This window comes from Equus quagga, chromosome 19 (genome assembly GCF_021613505.1).
Source record: "Equus quagga isolate Etosha38 chromosome 19, UCLA_HA_Equagga_1.0, whole genome shotgun sequence".
NCBI classification, from domain to species: Eukaryota; Metazoa; Chordata; class Mammalia; order Perissodactyla; family Equidae; genus Equus; species Equus quagga.
Window position 1 is genome coordinate 880,016 of NC_060285.1, and position 21,331 is coordinate 901,346.

Sequence of the window (21,331 nt, forward strand, 5' to 3'; positions counted from 1 at the left end):
GCCGGACCAATCACGCAGGCGCAATCCCAGCCCCCGTGCTGGGCGGACCGACCACTCAGGTGCAAAGTCTGCGCGCCGGCCCCGCCCCCGTGCTGGGCAGAGCCGACCACGCAGGCGCAGTCCCCGCTCGCCAGCCCCGCCCGCGGGTCCGACCCAGGGGGCGGCAGGGTCCGGACGCGCTGGCTGGGCGGGGCCGGCCGTGGCGGTGTCTCTGGCGGCTGTGCAGTTGGCGGTGGCCGGCTGCGAGTTTCCGGGCGGCCGCGCACGTGCCTGGGCGCAGAGGGCGGCTGCGCCGCCGATGGGCCCTCGGCTCGGCCGGCAGGTGTGCGCAGGTGCCGGCAGGTGCGCCGAGCGGGGCCCGATTGCGCGTTCCCGGCCCCGGGCCCGACACCCAGCCCGCCGCGGGGGCCGCGAGCGCGGGGACGGGAGCGGACGCGGGGCCGACTTGCCCCTCCGCCCACGGCCGCGTCACGCGGGCGCCCTGAGCCCGGCTGACCTGAGACGGCGCCGAGGTCCTCCTTCACGCAGAGCGCTCCGAGGCTGCGGCGGCAGCGTGCAGGGTGCGCTTAAGCCCTTAAGACTAAGGCGATAAATGCTTCCATGCGCGGCCTCGTTCACTGTAGAACAGGGATTAAGCTTAACCCCTGTGGGGGCGGAGGAAAAGAGCGACCCTCACCCCGCAGTGGCCAGCACCAGGGAGGCGTCGAGGTGGGGGGCTGTGGCCCAGCGGCAGCAGGCGCCTATGGCTGCTTTCACAATGCACTGGCCGAGCTCAGGAGCTGCAACAGGGACCGTATGACCCGCGAAGCTAGGAATGTTCACTGTCTAGTCCTTTACAGAAACAGTTGTCAACTCCTGCTCTTGATGAACAAACCTCTTCAGATCTCTGCCCAAATGTCATCCTATTGAGGCTCTCCCTCACCATTCTCTATAAAGTTGCACCCCATTCCCTTTACCGGCTCTTCTGCTTTCATGCTTCTCTGCAATTTACTCATTCATTCGTGATCAGCCTCCCCAGCTAGAATTAACAATCCAGAAGAGCAGGGCCTTCTCTCTCGTGTGCACTGATGGATTATACACAGTGCCAAGAAGAGCAAACACTCTTTAAGTCTTGGTGGAATAGGTTGATTGAGTCTCCGCAATTGCCAGGCATGGAGGTAGGTGTGGACATAAAAGATTCCCCTAGCAGAATGGCGACAACTCTTCCCGGAAGGACTTACCAGGTCCACCTCCCTCCTTCCTCCTCCCTCCTGTACCTTCTGTATCCTGCAGGTCAGCCAGGTGTGGCCTGCTCTGAACCTTCCCAGGAAGGATTTTGTTCTGTACATAGGGTGGCCATATAACTTAATGCCCAAATGGGACATTAGGTCATGAAATGGGGATGCTACCAATCATGAAGCTGGCACCAGCATAAACTGGGACTGTCGTGGCAAGTCAGGGCGCTTGGTGGACCTATCTAACAGCTGTGATCCATTCATTTAACAAATGTTTGAAGAGCACTTTCTGTGTGCCCAAGGCACTGCACCTTTTTTTTTTTTTCTCACGTGAACCAAAGTTTAGGCTCCTGGGTTTTATTTGAGTTCTGAGTACAAACCTGGAGTCCCAGAAAAGCGAAGGGGGGGGGGGGGTTGTCTTCAGAGTCAGCAGCACCAAGTACAAGGCACAGTGTGTAGTCCACGCAGTCAACACGGGGATTGAAGAGTGACCGAGCACTCTGCTCCAAGGTCACTGAGGCTATTGAGGCAGAGGACTGACCTATAGCACCCTCCACCGGCTGAGTGGTCCTCTGTGACTGCGGGCAGCACTGCGTCCCTTGGAGAGGTTTCACTCCATGTGCAGCTTCCCAGCCCTGTGACATTGGGCATTTCTTCGTTTCTCAGATGTGAATTAAGATTCCAAGCCCACCTAAGGGGACATGGGGTCGACAGTGTCACACGTAGAAGCAGCTGAGTCCCCTGGCCCTGGTGACCACTTGGTCACCGGGGCAGCGTAGCAGGGTCCTGAGGGCTGGGCCTGAAGCAAGAGTGACTGTATCTCGGAGCCCCTCCCCATAGTGGTTTGGGGTGGACACCTGCCAGTCTCCTGCTGAAGATGCCATGGCTGAGTCCAGTGGTTACCTTCTTCTGGAACAAGAGAACAGCCAAAATAATTGAAGCAGACAAAGCACACACTAGGACCAAGCATAGACAAACCCGGAGAATAAGCCAGGAGAGCTGCTTTTATAGAGAAAAAGGGGGAGGGCGGGGCTGTCCTTAAAGAAAGTCCATTGGGGAAGAGTAACAGTTCAGGGGGCAACAGCTTCTCATTGGCTGAGCTGGGCATTTCTCATTGGCTGAGCTGGGCATTTCTCATTGGCTGGGCTGTGACGTTTCTCGTTGGCTGGGCTGTGGCGTTTCTCATTGGCTGAGCTGTGACGTTTCTCATTGGCTGAGCTGTGGCGTTTCTCATTGGCTGGGCTGTTACCGGGCTGGGAGAGAAATCTCCCTTTGGTACCAGAGTGGTGTTACTTGGGGTGGAAGATACAAGTGTTTGTCTTTTCGTGTTTGGAGTAACTGATGTGTGATGGGGCTGAGAGCTCCCCCTGCAGGCCTTCCCCATCCAGTTTAGTTAAGGTTTCTTTTGTTAATTTCCACCGGCATTTGCAGGACAGACGGAAAACAGGCGGGGGGGGGGGGGGGGGGGGGTTGGGGGGGGGGGGGGTCGGAGGGCGAGGGGGCATTGTGCAAGCTGTGTTCAGGGGGAAAGGTTTCCTTGATGATCTGGGTGCAAGTTCCCCCTGATGGCACTTGGCCCAGAGACACTGCCAGGATGCACACAGGCCACACACTCCTGGGAGGCCTCTGTGGGGCAGGTGGGGCAGGGTGGGCAGCAAACACATACCAAGCCTGGTAGGGTTGGGCCCCGATACCAGGTGAACCCATACATTCCTCACTTGGGCTCCCCTACAACTGGGTGCCCCCGCACCAGGGTACCACTGCACCCGGGTACCTCCCACCTGGAGTCCTCCCATCCGGGTATCTCTGGTATCTCCATCATTGCGGTTCCCAGGACCTCCCAGGCCTCCTGGGGTAGGCGGGACCTAGAGTGGAGGCTCTAGTTCCCCCAGGCCCAGCGAAGAGGAAGTGCCTCTGTGGCTTCCACTTCTGAAACGTTTTCGCTTTGTCACTGTGCTGTTAGAGGCAAGACTCCAGCTCCTGCTGAGGATGTGCGACGGTGTCCTGGCCGTGTTCCTCCGGAGGCTCGTGGCTGGAGTGGCCTTCCTCCTTTGTGGCAGATGAGCTACGAGGGCCTGCACTCAACCGCTTCCGGAAGGCCTGCCACGGGGCCCTGGGACCTCAGAGCTGCAGCAGATGGTCATCTTCTCGGTGCAGGAGGTGACGTTGATGTCGTGGTGCCTGGAGAGTGACGCGGCCAGCGGCAGGCAGGTGCAGGGGCCCCCAGCACAGGGTAGCCAAGCCGTGAACACTGGCCCAGCTGCCTAACTGATGGCAGGGCAGACCCCACAGTGTGGCCAGGGCCACCGCCAAGCCCCAGGCCCAGCCCTGCTGCTGAGATCTCTGGAGGCCTCCTTGTCCCCACCTGAACGGTCGGAATGATGGTGGTACCGGCTCCTCCGGGCGAGGGAGGGTGTGCGCAGTGCAAGGCAGGCGGGAGGAGCTGCCTTGCCAGAGCCCTGGTGCGACCTGACCCTCTGTTGCGCGGGCCGGAGGATCCCGTCCGGGTGGAGGCCCGAGGTGGAAGCACCCAGCCTATGGAAGGTGAGGACTCTGAAGGAGTCGGGAACAAACCCTGGGGGCTTGGCTGGAGCTTGGCCCCTTCCTGGCGTGCAGAGGAGAGGTTTGAAGGTGAACTGGGGTGACTGTGTTAAGAAGACCACTCGGGGTGCTGGAGAGGCAGTGAGGTGACCATCTATGTCACCTCGGGAGATGCTCCAGAGGGCCTTAGGAGAGAAAATGGCATGATTTGGTGAGGGATTAAGGTGGACAGAGATGCAGGCAGGGTCCCTAGCAAGTGGTGAGGACCTCAGGTGAGATGGAGTATGTGGGAAGAGAGCTGCACTTACCTTCTTCCTGGCAGGGAAAAGTGGCAGCAGTAGGTGCCATGAGGAAATCTCAAGCCTGGCAGGGGAGACAGGGGCTGTGGGGCAGCGATGGGGTGCTCGGGGTGCTCGGGAGGGAGTAGGCAGGAAGTCTTCAGATGCAAGGCCCTGGGGCAGGAGCAAATGGCTGCCCATGGGAATGGTGGAATGGTGAGACCAGGAGGAGGGGCTGCTAAGGGTCATGGGCATGGGTCCAGGGAGGAAGAGAGGTGATGACAGAATGATCCGGAGGGAGAGAGAGAGCCAAGGAAATCCCAGGAGGCATCCTTGGTGGCAGTAGGTAGGACCCACCAGGACGTGGGGAGGAGCCCAGGTGGGGGCAGGCCCTGACTGAGGCAGAGGGCTCAGGTGGGCTCACACGCAGGCCTGCCTGTGGCAGCTGGTTTTCTTTTATTTTTGGAGGTGGCAGTGGCATCAGAGTTTGTAATTGTAACTAGGACTGCCAGCTTTAGCAGATAGAGGTACAAGTATTCTATGGGGCAGCCTCATACTAAAACATTATTTGTTTATCTGGATTTAAAAGTTAACTGGGTGTACTGTATTTTACCTGGCAATCCTGATTGTAACAGGAATACTCTTCCCTATTAACAGTCCAGCCAACACCAAAATAAAGAAAAACTGAGAACTATCTATGATCACACTAAATGGATAACTTTGAAGACAATGAGATGTCTATCTCACTCAGGTTTTATATACAAGCCTGTAGATAAAAAAAAAAAGGTTTTACTGTATGTATTCTTTTTTAATTAGCTGTTTTCGCTTAATAAAATACCTAGGTGTCCCCACCACCGATTATGGCTGCACTGTGCCGTTCTGAATGGCCGCTTGATATCACACAGCAGGGTGGGCACACAGCCCTGTGGAAGGGTCCCAGCTGTGTCCAGCGCCCTGTCATAAACAATTCTCAGAGAAGCATGACTGCTCTTATGCCTTTGCAGACCCGTCTGTTATTTCCTCACAAAAAATTCCTAGAGGTGGAATTTTCTTAATTGAAAATTTTATGGAAGTAATCATAGGTTCACAGGCAATTCTAAGAAATAATACAGAAGGATCCCTTGTACATGTTAGCTCATTTTTCCCAATGGCAACTAACATTTTATAAAATGACAGCAGAAGATTGCAACCAGGATATTGACGCCAATACAGTCCACTGATCTGGTTCCAATTTCCCCGGGGTTTTACTTTTGTTCATGTTTTATCACCAATGCAGTTTATCACCCTTGTTGGTTTTTGCATCCAGTCAAGATACTGGAGAGTTCCAACAAGCATTGCTCCAGGGGGTCCTTTTGTAACCACATCTACTTCCCTCCTGCCCCTGCCCTGTCACGAATCCCTGGCAACCACTAATCTGTTCACCATTCCTCAAATTTTGTCATTTTAGTGTTCCACAAATGGAATCATGTAGTAAGTAACCTTTTGGGATCGGCTATTTTTGCTCAGCGTAACTCCCTGGAGATCCAACCAAGTAGTTGCCTGTATCAGTAATTTGCTTCTTTGTATTGGTCAGTAGTGTTCCATGGTGTGGATGGACCACACTTTGTTTAACCACTCCCCTAATAAAGAACGTCTGGGTTGATTCCAGTTTTAGTGCATTACTAATAAAGATGCTATGAACACTTGTGTACGGCTTTTGGTGTGAACAGAAGTCTTTATTTCTCTGGGATAAATGCCCAGGAGTGCAATGACTGGGTCATAAGGTAGTTGCATAAGGTAGTTGGAGAAATTGCCAAACTGTTTCCAGAGAGGTGGCACCATTTTACATCCCCACTAGCAGTGTATGAGGGATCCAGTTTCTCCACACCCTCACCAGCATTTGTTGGTCACACTTTTTATTTTCATCGTTGTAATAGGTGTGATACCTCATGGTGTTTTAGTTTGCCTTTCCCTAGTGGCTAATGATGTCGAACATCTTTGCATATGCTTATTTGACGTCTGCATGTGCTCTTCATTAAAATGTCTCTTCATATCTTTTGCCAATTTTTTAAGTGGATTACTGATTTTCTTACTGTTGAGTTTTGAGAGTGTTTGTACATTCTATACGCCAGCCCTCTGTCAGCTAGGTGGTTTGCAAATATTTTCTCCCAGTCTGCAGCTTGTCTTGTCATTCTCTTAACAGGGTGGTTTGCAAAGCAAAAGTTATTAATTTTGATGAGGCCTAGTTTATCAGTATTTTATGTCTCTTGCTTTTGGTGTCGAGTTAGGAACTTTTTGCCTAGCTCTAGATCCCGAAGATTTTCTCCTACGTTTTTTTCTAAAAGCTTTATAGTTTTAAGTTCGTGATCCATTTCAAGTTAGATTTTGTATAAGACGTGAAACCCTTAGGTTGAGGTTCTCCTCTTCCTCCTCCCTGTCTTCTCCTCCTCTTCTCCTCCCCGTTGTCTCCCTGTCCTCCTCCTCCTTCTTGCCTGTGGGTGTCTAATTGCTCCAGCACGATTTGTTGAAAAGGCTGCCTTTCCTCCATTGAAATGCTTTTGCACATTTATCAAAAATCAGTTGGACGTATTTGTGTGGGTCTAGTTTGAGTTTTGTATTTTGTTCCATTGACCTGTGTGTGTATCCCTCTGCCAACACCACAGTCTTCTTTTTTTTTTAAAGATATTATTTTTCCTTTTTCTCCCCCAAGTCCCTGGGTACATAGTTGTGTATTTTTAGTTGTGGGTCATTCTAGTTGTGGCATGCGGGATGCCACCTCAGCATGGCCTGATGAGTGGTGCCATGTCCGCGCCCAGGATTTGAACCAGAGAAATCCTGGGCCATCGAAGCAGAGCACATGCGAACTTAACTACTCGGCCGTGGGGCGGACCTCCAATACCACAGTCTTGATTACCATAGCTATAATAAGTCTTGAAATTGGGTAGACTGATTCCTCCCTCTTTATTCTCCTTTTCAAAATCATTTTAGCTATTGTAGGTCCTTTGCCATTCCATATACATTTGAGAATAATCTTGTGTGTATGTACAAAAGAACTTGCTAGGATTTTGATAGGAATTGTGTTAAACTTGTTTATCAAGTTGGAGAGAACTGGCATTTTTACTATTTTGAATTTTCTAACATGAAAATGGTACCTCTCTCCATTTGTTTAGATCTTTGATTTCTTTCATCAGCATTTTATTATTTTCAGCATAGTCTGTACATATTTTGTTAGATTTACACCTATTTCATTTTATTTTGAATTATTGTAAATGGTGTTGTATTTTTAATTTCAGTGTCCTGTGTTCATTGCTAGTATGTAGAAATACAACTGATTTTTAAAAAATGTTTGTGTCGTATCCTGAGACCTTGCTGAGCTCACTTATTAGTCTTAGGAATTTTGTTGGTAGATTCCTTGGGATATTCTGTGTAGATAATCATTTAATCTGCAAATAGAGATGGCTTTATTTCTTCCTTTTGGAAATAACTGCATTTTCCCTCTTTTCTTGTCTTACTACACTGGCTAATACTTCCAGCACTATGGTGATTAAGAGTGATGAGAGTAACACACTTACCTTGTTCCTCATCTTTGGGGGAAAGCATTCAGTCTTTTACCATTAAGTATAATGTTATCTCTACGTTATTTGTGGATGATCTTCATCAAGTTGATGTCATTACCCTCTATTGCTACTTTACTGAGAGTTTTTATTATGAATTGCTGTTGAATTTTGTCAAATGCCTTTTCTGTAACAATTGATGTCATGAAGTTTTTTTTTTTTTTTGAAGATTTTATTTTTCCTTCTTCTCCCAAAGCCCCCTGGTACGTAGTTGTATTTTTTTAGTTGTGGGTCCTTCTAGTTGTGGCATGTGGGATGCCACCTCAGCGTGGCTTGATGAGCGGTGCCATGTCCACACCCAGGATTTGAACTGGCAAAACCCTAGGCCACCGAAGCAGAGCTTGCGAACTTAACCACTCAGCGACAGGGCTGGTCCCTGATGTCATGAAGGTTTTATACTTCGAACTGTTAATATGATGGATCACATTGATTACTTAATTTTTTTTTTTAGCCCTGAGCTAATATCTGCTGCCAATCCTCCTCTTTTTGCTGAGGAAGACTGGCCCTGAGCTAACATCCGTGCCCATCTTCCTCTGCTTTGTATGTGGGACGCCTGCCACAGCATGGCTTGCCAAGCGGTGCCGTGTCTGCATCCGGGATCCGAACCGGCAAACCCTGGGCTGCCTAAGTGGAATGTGTGAACTTAACCGCTGCGCCACCGGGTGGGCCCCACATTAATTTAATTTTGAATGTTGAACCAGCCTTGCGGTCTTGCAGTAAACCCTACTTGGTCATTGTGTATAATTCTTTTTGAATATTTCTGAATTCTATTTATTAATCCTTTGTTACAGATTTTTGTGTCTATATTCATGAGAGATATTGGTCTGTAGTTTTCTATTTTGATTCTGTCTTTATTTGGTTTTGGTATCAGGATAACACTAGTTTCATAAAATGAGCTGGGCAGTGTTCTCTTCTGTTTTCTGAAAAAGATTGTGTAGAACTGGTGTTAATTCTTGTTTAAACATTTGGAAAAATCTCTGCTAAAACCATCTGGGCCTGGAGATTTCTTTTTTTTAAGTTTTAAAATTATGAATTCAACTTATTTAATAGCTATATGGCTCTTTAAATTGTCTATTTTATTTGGGGGTAGCTGTGGTAATTTGTGTTTGTCAAGAGATTGGTCCATTTCACCTAAATGTCAAATTTGTGTGTCCAGAGTTGTTCATAATATTTGCTTATTATCCTTTTGATGTCTGTGGGGCCCATCGTGATATCCACTGTTACGTTCCTGATATTGGTAATTTGTCTTTTCTTTTCCTTCTTGTTTGTATAGGGTTCTCTAAAGAAACAGAACCAATAGGATGTGTATATATGTATATATGATGTGTGTGTATATATGTACATATGCGTGTACAGTAAGGATATTTATCATAAGCAATTGGCTCATGAGATTGTGGAGGCTTGCTGAGTCCAAAATCTGATGAGGGAGGCCAGCAGGCTGGAGGCTCAGGAAAGAATCAAAGTTCAAGTCCAGAGGTGGTCTGCTGTCGAACCAGGAAGAACTGATGTTGCAAATGAAGTCAGAAGGCAGTCTGCTGGAGAATTCTTTCCTGCTTGGGGAGGTCAGCCTTTTGTTCTATTCAGGCCTTCAGCTGATTGGATGAGGCTCATCTGCATTATGGACGGCAATCTGCTTTACTCAAAGCCCACCAATTTAAATGTAAATATCATCTAAAAACACCCTCACAGAAATATCCAGAGTAACGTTTGACCCAAATATCTGGGCACTGTGGCCCAGGCAAGTTGACACATAAATTTAGCCATCACAATTCTCTTATTACCCTTTTGATGTCTGTAGCTTCTGGAGTGATATCTCCTGCTTCATTCTTGTTATTGGTGATTTGTCTTTTCTCTTTTTTCTCCTTTGTAAGTGTTCCCTCAGGTTTGTGAATTTTATTGATCTTTTGAAAGAACTAGCTCTTGTTTTATTGTTTTTCTGTTTTCAATTTCATTGATTTCTGCTCTTATTTGTGTTATTTTCTTCCTTCTGCTTGCCTTGGGCTTAATTTGCTTTCCTTTTTTTTTTTCTTTTTGTAGTTTCTTAAAGTGGAAGCTTAGGTTATTGATTTGAGACTTTCCCTCTTTTCTCAGATATAGATTTCCCTCTCAGCACTGTTTTAGTTGTGTCCCAGAAATTTTGATATATTGTATTTCCATTTTATTCAACTCAATGCATTTTAAATCCCCTTGAGCCTTCCTCTTTGACCTATGGATTCTTTAGAAGCTTATTGTTTAGTTTCCAAGCATTTGGAGATTTTCCTGTGGTCTTTCTGCTATTGCTTTCTAGTTTGGTTCTATTATGATCACAGAACATAGTCTGTATGATTTCAATCCTTTTAACTTTGTTGACTTTTGCTCTGTGACCCAGGATATGGGCCATCTTTGTTGATGTTCCGTGGGTGCTTGTGCAGGATGTGTATGCTGCTGTTGTTTGTAGCGTGTTCTATGCGTGTTGTTTAGATCCTCTTGGTTGATGATGGTGTCAGGCTCTTCTAGATCTTTGCTGACTCGCTGTCTAGCAGTTCTGTCAGTTGCAGAGAGTAGGGTGTAGGAGTCCCTAACTATAATTGTAGATTTGTGTATTTTTCCTTTCAGCTCTATTATTTTTTGCTTTCTATATTTTTAAACTCTGTTGTTTGGGGCATACACATTTAGTGTCATGATGTCTTCCAGAGGATTGATCATTTTATGGTTGTGCAATGTTCCTCTTTGTTCCCAGTAATTTTCTTTGCTCTATCTTTACTTCATCTGATTTTATTTATAATAAATAACATAATATATAATTACATCATATTGTAATATCTAATAAATGATACACTATGGCCACTTCTACACTTTTTTACTGATATTTGCATTATATATGTTTTTTCATTCTTTTATTTTTAACCTACCTATGTCATTATGTTTGAAGTGAGTTTGCTATAGACAACCTATTGTTGGGTCGTTTTTTTTTTTTAATCCACTCTGACAATCTGTGTGTTTTAGTCAGTGTATTTAGAACATTTACATTTAAATTTTTGATATATTAGGACTTATTTATTTATTTATTTATGACTTCCTCTTCTGCTTGTTTCCTCTCTTTCTCATTCCTCTCTCTCTTTTCTTGCTTTCCTGTGGGATACTTGAACATTGTTTAGAATTCCATTTTGATTTTTTGTAGTGTTTTTGAGTCTGACATTTTGTATAATTGTCTCAGTGGTTCTCTGGGTGTTCTAGTAAACAAACATAAGTTATCACAGTCTGTGGATATTGTTTTAGCACTTGGAGTGAAGTATAAAAAACTTACTTCCATTTAACTCCCTTTACCATCCCCCTTTTTCTTTTTTTTTTGCTTGAGGAAGACCAGCTCTGAGCTCACATCTGTGTCAGTCTTCCTCTATTTTGTATGTGGGCTGCCTCCACAACACAGCTGACGAGTGGAGTAGGTCCACACTCAGGATCTGAACCCATGAACCCACGCTGCTGAAGCAGAGCGTGCAGAACTTTAACCACTTGGCCCTGGGGCCAACCCTCTACTATCCTCTTTTAAAAAATTAAAAAATATAATTTTCCAAAGTATTTCCTATATATACATTTAATACCACATCAAATAATGTTATAAGTTTTGCTTCTACCACCCAATATGACTTAAGAAACTCAGGATGAGAAAGATAATCCTGTTGGTATTATCCCATGGTAAAGAAATCCCATGGTGTTTTACCCATTCCATTGTTCTTCTTTTCTTTTCTAAAGTTCTCGGCCTTCTCTTATCATTTCTTCTCTATTTGGAGAAATCCCTTTATCTGTTCTTTACGCGTAGTTCTGCTAGTGATACCTTCTTTAATTTTCCTTTGTCTGAGAATTTTTTTATTTCCCCTTCATTCCTGAAGCATATTTTTACTAGATATAGAATTCTTTCTTTGCAGCCCTTGAAAAGTGTGCTGCTTCCTTCTGGCCTCCGTGGTTCTGATGAGAAATCCACTGTTGTTCCAGTCGTTCTTCCCTTAGATGCAATGTGTTGTTTCTCTCTGTCTGCTTTCAAGATTTTTTTCTTTGTCATTAGTTTTCAGAAATTATCATGTGTGGCATAGATTTCTTTGAGTTTATCATTCACTCTGCTTCTTGAATGTGTAGGTTTATGTCATTTGCCAAATTTGGAAAGTTTCTGCCATTAGTTCTCCAAATATTTTTTCAGCCTCATACTCTTTCTTCTCTCCTTCTGGGATACAATGACACAAATGTTTCATTTATATTTTTATAGCCCCACAGATCCCTGAGGCTTTGTTATTTTTTTCCCCCTTCAGTCTATTTTCTCTCTGTTGTTCAGATTGGGTCATTTCTACTGTTCTATCTTCTAGTTCATGGATTCTTTCTTCTGTCACATTTATTGTGTTACTGTGTCCATTCAGTGAGTTTTGTATTTTGGTGTATTGTATTTTTCAATTCTATAATTTCCATTTGGTTTTTTTTAATAATTTGTTTCTTTGCTAAGATGTTCTATATTTTCACCCATTTCAAGATAATTTGTACTTGCTGTTGAAGCATTTTTGTGATGGCTGCTTTACAGTCCCTGTCAGGTAATTCCAACATCTGATTCATCTCAGTGTTGGTATCTGTTGATTGTTTCTCATTCAAGTTATGAATTTCCTGGTTCATGGTGTGACAAGCGATTTTTTTAAAATTGTAATCTGAGCAGTTTGGGTGTTGTGTTAGGAGACTCTGAATCCTGTTTAAGCCTGTGTGGTAGCAGGCAGTCATCCTGTTCAGGCGCAGCACGTCCTGGCCTCCTTTTGTGAGTTGTACTTCCAATGATCATTGTTTTCAGAGCCCTTACATTTCTGTCCTGTCTGTTTTGTTTATCTGGCCTACTGGAGCTTCCACTTAATTTTGCTGGTGCTGAGCCAGCCCTGGTGGCCTACTGGTTAAAGTTTGATGTGCTTGTCTGTCAGTAGCCATGCTGTGGCAGCAGCTCACATAGCAGAACTAGAACAACCTACAACTAGAATATATAACTATGTACCGGGGCTGTGGGGAGGAAAAAACAAAAAAAGAGAGAGGAAGATTGGCAACAGATGTTAGCTCAGAACGAATCTTTCTCAGCAAAAAAAAAAAAAATCTTATTGATGCTGCCTATGGGAACAGAGGTAATTCTCCAGGCTGCCCAGAACCAGTAGGTGGGGAGTGAGTGAGGTTGGACCCATGGGAAGGAGAATGCTTCCAGAGATCTGGTGCCATCAGGGTTCCTGCTCAATCTCTGCCAATTCCCCCATGGGAGGATGGTTAGCCTTCCCACAGCTGCTCAGTGGGAGGGTGGGGATATACTGGGCCTGGGCTGCCTTCTACTGCTGGGTGGAGGATGAGAGATGCCAGGTTGCTGTGTTTTTCCTCAGTCCTAGGTCCCCAGCTAGCCTACTTTTCTTTTCCCACCAGAGTCCCATAATTGTCTGCGCTATTATTTCCCAGTTTTTAAAGTTATAGTTAGTTGGAGAAGCAGGGAGAGATGAGTCTAGCCAATTTATTCCTGAACTAGAAGTCTCTGGTGTTATTTTTTATTTTTATTGATGTAATTTTTTATTCAATGTATTTTTAAAACAGCTCCATTGAGATATAATTCATATACCATACAATTCACTCACGTAAAATGTATAATTCAGTGGTTTTTAGTATATGCATGGGATTGTACAATCCTTCTCACAGTCAATTTCAGAACATTTTCATCATCCCCAAAGAAACCCCATACCCATTTGTAGTCACTTTCCATTTCCTCCTCCCCAGCCTCTGGCAACCACTAACCTGCTCTGTTTCTCTATAGATTTGCCTATCATGGGTGTTTCATATGAATGGAATCATACAATATGTGGCGTTTGTCTTCTTTCACTTTGCATATTATTTTCAAGATTTATCCATGTTGTAGCACATTTTAATACTTCATTCCTTTATATCACCACATAATATTCCATTTATGGATATACCACATTTTATTTATCCATTCATTAGTTGATGGACATTTGGTTTGTTTTAACGTTTTGGCTATTATGAATAATACTGCTATGAATCTTCATGTACAAGTTTCTGTGTGGACATGTATTTTCATTTCTCTTGGGTATATACCTAGGAGTAGAAATCCAGGGTCATATGGTAACCCTATGTTTAACATTTTGAACTGCCCAACTGTTTTCCAAAGCAGCTGCACCATTTTACATTCCCACCAGCAATGCAAGAGAGTTTCAATTTCTCCACATCTTCACCAACACTTGTTACTATCTGACTTTTTGATTCTAGCCATCCTAGTAGGTATGAAGTGGTATGTCATTGTGGTTTTGATTAGCATTTCCCTGATGGCTAATGATGTTGAGCATCTTTTCATGTGCTTACTGACTATTTGTATATCTTCTTTGGAGAAGTGTCTATTCAAGTCCATTGCCCATTTTTTATTTGGTTATTTTTTGGTTGTTGAGTTGAGGCCTTTGGCTTTTATTCTGAGAGATGGGAACCCACTGGGAGGTTCTGAGCACGAGTGTGGCAGTATCACTTGGGCTGCTGGGTAGAGAAAAAAATACAGAGGTACAAGGGTGAATCAGAGAGACTAGTTAGGATACTGAGATAATCCAGATGAGAGATGACAGTGACTGGCCCTGGGTAGTAACAGAGGTGGTGACACGGGCTGGGTCTGGACACATTTTGAAGGGGGACCAACAGGATTTGCTGATGGATCAGTTGGAGATGAAGGCCAGAAGCTGAGTATCAGTTGTGTTAAGTTTGAGGTGCCTATTAGACATTTCAGAGGAGATACTGAGGAGGTAGCTAGATATAGGAGCTGTCAAAGCATAATTTTCAAAAACTTAAAAATATGACTCTACATAAATACAGCTCTAAAATGAAGATGTGTCAAAGATTTATTTAAATCATTAATGAGGAAACTGGCATGATGGTGAGGGTGGTTCGAAAGATTGGAGAGAGAGGGAAGTATTTGAAGTGGCTGGAAAAAAGCTTGCTAATTTAGATTGAAAACTGGTTAATGTTCTACAGGGCCATAAAACTGCAACCTTTTCTAACTGTAATCTTTTCTACTAGACAGAAATAATTTTTGTCACTTACTACTGGGCAAAATACATTTGCATTGCTGTCAGACAAGAATCATTTTACTTAGTCATCCATTTTCTACAAGTTAAAGTCTACTTTTACTGAGTTGTAAAAAAATCATTGTTGTTGTTACTGTTGTCAGGTGGATTCCGACTCCTAGTGACCCTGTGTACAGCAGAGCAGAAGCCTGCCTAGTCTTTTTGCACCATTCCTAGAGGTTTTTTTTTTTTTTTTTTAGGACGATTAACCCTGAGCTAACATCTGCTGCCAATCCTCCTCTTTTTGCTGAGGAAGATTGGCCCTGAGCTAACATCCACGCCTCTCTTCCTCCACTTTATATGTGGGATGCCTACCACAGCATGGCTTGCCAAGGCGTGTCATGTCCACACCCGGGATCCGAACCAGCGAACCCCGGGCCACCGAAGTGGAACATGTGAACTTAACCGCTGTGCCACCGGGCTGGCCCCTCCTAGAGTTTTCATGGCAAATTTTTTGGGAAATAAGTGGCCAGGTCCTTATTTTTAGTCTGTCTTAGTCTGGAAGCTCCACTGAAACCTGTCTACCATGGATGACCCTGCTGGTATTTGAAATCCCGGTGGCATGGCTTTCAGCATCACAGCAACACAAAGCCACCACAGTATGACAACCAACAGATGGGTGGTATGGTTACCTGACCTGGAAATAAATCTGGGCCAGGGCAGTGAGAGTACCAAATCCCTCTTTTTTTTTTTTTGCAGGGAAAGATTCACCCTGAGCTAACATCTGTTGCCAATCTTCCTTTTTTTTTTTCTCCCCAAAGCCCCAGTGCATGGTTATATATCCTGGTTGTAAGTCCTTCTATGTGAACCACCACCACAGCATGGCAACTGACAGACAGGTGGTGTGGCTCTGCAACTAGGAAACAAACTCGGGCCGTCGAAGCAGTGAGAGCGCCAATCTTTAACCACTAGACCATCAGGGCTGGCTTGAGGGCACCAAATCTAAACCACTAGACCACCGGGGCTGGCCAAAAAATCATAATCAATAGTAAATAGCAAGTTAAATAGTTTTACATCCAAATCTCTTGGCATGTGTGCTAGACAACACTTGGCTTCCCATGGAAAGGACCCACCACCATCCTTTTGCCTATTCATAAGTTTTGGAAAATTTTTATTAGTCTCCTGCCGCCGCGCCCCGCCCCCCCCCCCGCCCCCTTATGAGGAGAAATAGTCTCCAAAGGTTATTCTTGACCACAGAAAGCTGGTCTTATTGTGTTTGGACCTGATTCATCTACACAGGTGCTGTAAGAAGTGGTAATTAACATGTACAGGCCTCCTTGTTGGGCCAGCACGTCTAAGCCATATGGCATTACCCAACAACCAAGTCCGGAAAATCAACTTCTGTCTAGAGATGTCATCATAAGGAATGTAGGCATGAGCCTCTATTATGCCTGAGATTTAAATTTCTCTTATTTGCTCTTCTAGTCCTGGGTTAGGAAACCAAATCAAACTAATCTTCCTCTGGTTTGCCTGCAGTACCTGTGCATGTAGGGAAGTTTCTATCTTCTCAAGGTCTGTGGTGTCTGCCACAGTTCTTGTTTTCCTTACTACTTGTAAGACAGAGCCCTGGTATGCCATAGTACAGGTACCTGACCAGTATCGGTTTGAGGGCTGTGTGGGCATTGGTTCAACACAGCTGTCACAAGCCTTTTTCTAAGGTAGGTGGGTCATATTGAATCACATGAGATGTATTCTCAAATATGACACCCACATAAAGCTTTGGTTGCACAATCAATTTGTCTAATTATATCCTGGTAAAAAGGAAGACTGATTTCTATTGAAACTATGCAAATAACTAGATTTCTGTTAAAAGAGAAGAGTCAGTAAAACTACTTTTTCTGAATTATGAAGTGAGAAAATATCATTTGAAGAATGTTTTGTTTGTGAAAATTAAAGGTTGGAGATAGATCAAGAAGGAAAAAGGATTTTTTTTTTGGTGAGGAAGATTGGCCCTGAGCTAACATCTGTTCCCAGTCTTCCTCTACTTTGTATATGGGATGCCGCGATGGCATGGCTTGATGAGCGGTGTGTAGGTCCACACCTGGGATCCAAAACAGCAAACCACAGGCTGCCAGAGCAGAGCATGTGAACTTAACCATTAAGCCACTGGGCAGCCCCAGATGAAGGATTTTATCTTACTTCTGCCAGACTTCTTCTATCTTCTGCAATAGAACATTAAAAAAATAACACTAGTACCCTTATCCTTGCCCTTTGTTGGGTCGAGACTTCAGCCACAGATCTAATGGTGTGGAGGTGGAGGTGTGGAGTGGGAGGGGGCAGTGATGTTTCTAGAGCTGAGCTTTTGGCTGGTACATCTAATGGAAGGGGCAGTGGTTGATGTGTCTGGGGCCACGTTTCTGGCTGGTATAGGCCTGACACACAGTGAGGACTGAGCTACGATGAGGTGAATGCATAGAGGTTTGCTCAAACTGATTGTTGAAAAAGAGTTATATCGAAAGGGGAAAGGATAGAATGAACTCTGTTGGATTGGAATTGGAGCTATCAGTATGAACTCAAGGTTTGCTAATAGATATTGAAAAAATATAGGGGTGTGTGTACATACTTACACATATTTTTCCTAGCTCTCTCTGCTGAGTGTAAATGGAATCCACTTTATATTAACAACCTTCTGTGATTTGTTTCTCCCATTCAGCATTATGTGTCTGAGATTCAGCCATGTGGCTAAGTGGTGCAATTCATTTGTTTTAGTAGCTGTGTGCTATTCCATTGTGCAGACGTATCTCACTTTATTCATTTTATTGTCCATGGACAGGTAAGATTTTTCCCCAGTATTTTTTCTATTAAAAACAGTGCTGCTTTGAACATTCACGAACATGTTGCCTGAAGAACAAGTGTAGGTTTCTCTGGCATACAGCTAGGCGTGGAATGTACCTAGGAATATATACTGGCTTGCCTAGAGCTGGTAGTGGGTATGCACATTATGGCAGCTTGCATTTTCCCAATGTGGCTACAACAACTTCTCCTATACCACATGCTTCTCTTAAAATGTGACTTCGAAACTTCTCTCCACAGGAAGTAGGGGTCGATGTCCACCCATCTCTGGAATCTGGACAGGCTTGTGTAGATGCTGTGTGACTTCTGAGGCTACGATATGAAAAGCGATACAGGTCCCTCCTAGTTCTCTTGGGACTCTTGCTCTTGGAAGCTGGCCACCATCCCACAAAGAAGTCCCCAAAGCCCTCAGCCCACAGCCTGAACCAGCTTACCAGCCACATGACTGCACTGTCTTGGAACAGCCTCTCCAGCCTCCAGTGGAGATGCCCCAGCTGGTGCAGCATGGACTAGACCAACTATGTCTACCGAATCCACCCCAAACAGCAGATCTGCGAGCAGGAGGAATGATTGTTGTTTTGAGCTACGAAGTTTCGGGGGTGGTTTGTTGTGCAGCAATACACACACATGTCCAGCTTCATTGGGTGATGCCATCTTATTTACCAAGATAATGGTACCACTTGACATCCTGGGCAACAGTGTATGAGTGTTTCCGTTGACTCACCTTCTTGCCATCACTGGGTTTTGTCAGACTCCAACATTTGTGCTTATTTGGTGTGGTTTTAGTTTGCATTTCCAATTACTAGTGAGGTTATTGACCCTTTCCATGTTCTTCTTTGCAAGGAGCCTAATTATGGGTTTTGCCTGTCATTCTGTTGGCTTGTCTTTTTCTAATGGATTTGAAAGGGTTCTTTATATATTCTGGAGACTAATCATTTGCAAGGTATATGTGTTGCAAATATCTTCTGGTTTTCACTTTTTGTTCTTTATTCTCCTTATGGTCTTTTGAGGAACAAAAATTCTATGATACATATTTTCTATTCTTTTTATTTTCAATCTCTGACATTTTTAGGTGTATTTCTTGTAAGCAGTATTTGATATTTATATTCCAATCTCAGAGTCTCTGTTTTTTAATAGATGAATTTAATTCAATCATGTCTCTGATTACTCAAACATTTGAATTATTCCTGTTGCCTCTTACTATGTTCCTTATTTATCATGCATTTATCTTTTTCTCTTTCCTGCTTTTTGTTGGCACTGTCAGTTTTTCTTCCTTTCAGTTTTCCCCAGCTGTTTTCAAAGTTGTAAATTCCATTTCCATTTTTCTAGTGGAAACTTTGATATTTTAACATTTTAAATTTTTTTCTATTGATTCTAAATCCTCTAGCAATACAACTTTTGCGTGCTTTTACTTCCTGCTTCCCCCTCCGCTTGCCATGTGCCATGAGTTTACCTGGGATTTTCTCTCAGGTTATTATTTGATTTTAACAGTCCAAACTGGTTTCTTTGCTGGCACTCATGTCTCACTCTTGAATTCACTTTTCATTTTGCTAGGGTATATCTCTTAGTAACTTTGTTGTTGTTGTTGAGGGAGATTCACCCAGAGCTAACATCTCTTGCCAATCTTCCTCTTTTTTTGCTGAGGAAGATTAGCCCTGAGCTAACATCTGTGCCAGTCTTCCTCTATTTTGTATGTGGGTTGCTGCCACAGCATGGCTGTGTGGTGTAGGTCCGCACCCGGGATCCAAACCTGTGAACCCCAGGCCGCTGAAGTGGAGCGTGCCGAATTTACTTACTATACCACAGGTCCCCTTTTGTTAACTTTTTAGAGACTGTGTCTGTGGTAAACTTGGATGTTTCTAGGCTGTGAAGATACTTTATTTTGCTGCCTCACTCCAATGCTAGTTTCACTGTGTATGGAATTCTAGGTTCAGCCCTTTTAGAGTTTTGACAACCACTCCTTTGCCAAGTGACACTCAGGTTCAGTCTGGTTAAAGATCCTTCCCCTCTGCAGGCTTTGAGCTAGTCTCTTTATCCTCGGAATTCCAGTGTCTCTCTGACTGCGTGTGTGGGTCTTTTCCCCTCACCCCTCCTGGGCATCACTTCCATCCTTTGAGAAGCCACTCTCCTTTTCTGCGAAGGGTTTTGTGTCTTCCACCTTCTCTTCCACGAGGCTGTCTCTCACCTTTGCTCTGCGTTGTAGGAGATCCTCCAGCTCACTGGTTTGCATCTGGCTTGCCCAGGGTGCTGGCGAGAAAGGTGCGGGCCCGCTCGCTTGCCCTCCACTGCCGGCCGCTCAGCACATGTGGACTCGGTTAAGCAGACAGGAGTGGAGGAGACACTTGCAGCCCCTGGGACTGGTGCAGATGTGGTCGGGGCGCCCCTCCTTGGCCCAAGAATGTGTCTGGAGGGGGCACTAGCTTCGAGGTGGGACCTTGCTCAGGACGGAACACTGGGTGACCTTGGCTGCAGTCCTAACCTGCTCTCCAAGCCTTCACTTCCCAACCCGTATACTGGGTGCAGAGGGGGACAAGTACTGGTCAGCAAAAGGCCTGGGGCTCCAGCCCCTACCTAGGACACTTGGGTGGACAGGGCCAGCCCACTCCCAGTGAGGCGGTTGGTGGAGGGTCCTAGGCAGTGGACCCTGCCCCGCCTGCCCCTGTGGGGGAAGGTCTCCTGGCTCAGAAAGACTCAGCCTCTGCCCTGGGGGTGCCCCTCCTCTTCCTGAGGGGCTTCCCCTGCTGCCACAGCGGGGGGCCACCTGCCACCTCCTTTCCCTTGGGGCTGGGCTCCCCACACAGTTAGGGGCTCCTTCATGGCCACCGCACTAAGCACAAATCCTCGAAAGAAACCAAGGAACCATCTAGGCTTCTCCCTCTTAAAACATTTTGGGATTTAATGTATGAATGAGGGTGTCATGAAATGACTGAATTTGAGTTTAAACAAAGGCCAAAGTGAAAGCAGCTAGTGGGAGAGTGGGACTCAGGTCCCTGAACCAGGCCCAGGGGCCCCTTCTTCTCCCCTCCGTGCCCCCTCCCAGCCCCACACACGCTGGGCGCCTCCTCCAGGCTACACGCTCCCCAGTGCCCTCTGCCACGGCCGCATCCCCTGCCAGTGCCCCCTTCCTCTCCACCACCAGCCCTGTCCAGTGACCCCCCTCCTGACCTCCCCTCAGGTCCCCTCTCAGTCCCCACCCGTCAGGCTCCCCCCAACCTCCTGACTGGCCCAGCCTGTCCCCCTCTGGTTCTCCTCACTCCATCTCTGGGGGTTCCCTTTCCCCCCAGCCCAGCGCTCCCCGAATGCCGCCTGGCCCGCCCCTGTCCAGTGTTCCCCTACTTCTCTCCAGCCCCCCGTGCATTATGTGCCCTCCCTGCCGGCCTCCCAACCGGCACACCTTCTGCCCTGCACCCCCTCAGGTCTGATGTCCACTCAGCCTGCCCACCCCTGTCTGGCCCCCCCTGTCAGGGATCCCATCAGCACCCCCCATAAATCCAGTGCCCCCTCAGGTCGCTCCCACTTAGTCGGGTCACCTCCCATCCCCTGAATCCAAGCCTCCCTTCAGGACCCCAGCCGCAGGGTCTGGTCCACCCCTCAGGTTCTCCTGTTCCCTTGCCCGACGCTCCCTCAGGCCCCCTGGGTCCCTCAGTCGGTCTTTTCCTCAGGCCCCCTCGGCCCCCGGCCCGCTCGCCCCTCAGGCGCCCTCGGCCCCTCAAGCCCGCTCGCCCCTCAGGCCCCCTCGGCCCCGGCCCGCTCGCCCCTCAGGCCCCCTCGGCCCCCCGGCCCGCTCGCCCCTCAGGCCCCCTCGGCCCCCC

General features: G+C 46.1%; 1 long non-coding RNA gene across 1 annotated transcript; it reads left to right on the plus strand.

The window, feature by feature from the left end:
* The first annotated feature begins 3,447 nt into the window (after window positions 1-3,447).
* Window positions 3,448-18,211, plus strand: LOC124230475 (uncharacterized). Its single transcript, XR_006886189.1, has 2 exons — window positions 3,448-3,758; window positions 17,760-18,211. It is a non-coding gene; the product is annotated as an uncharacterized LOC124230475 (long non-coding RNA).
* Window positions 18,212-21,331: the final 3,120 nt, after the last annotated feature.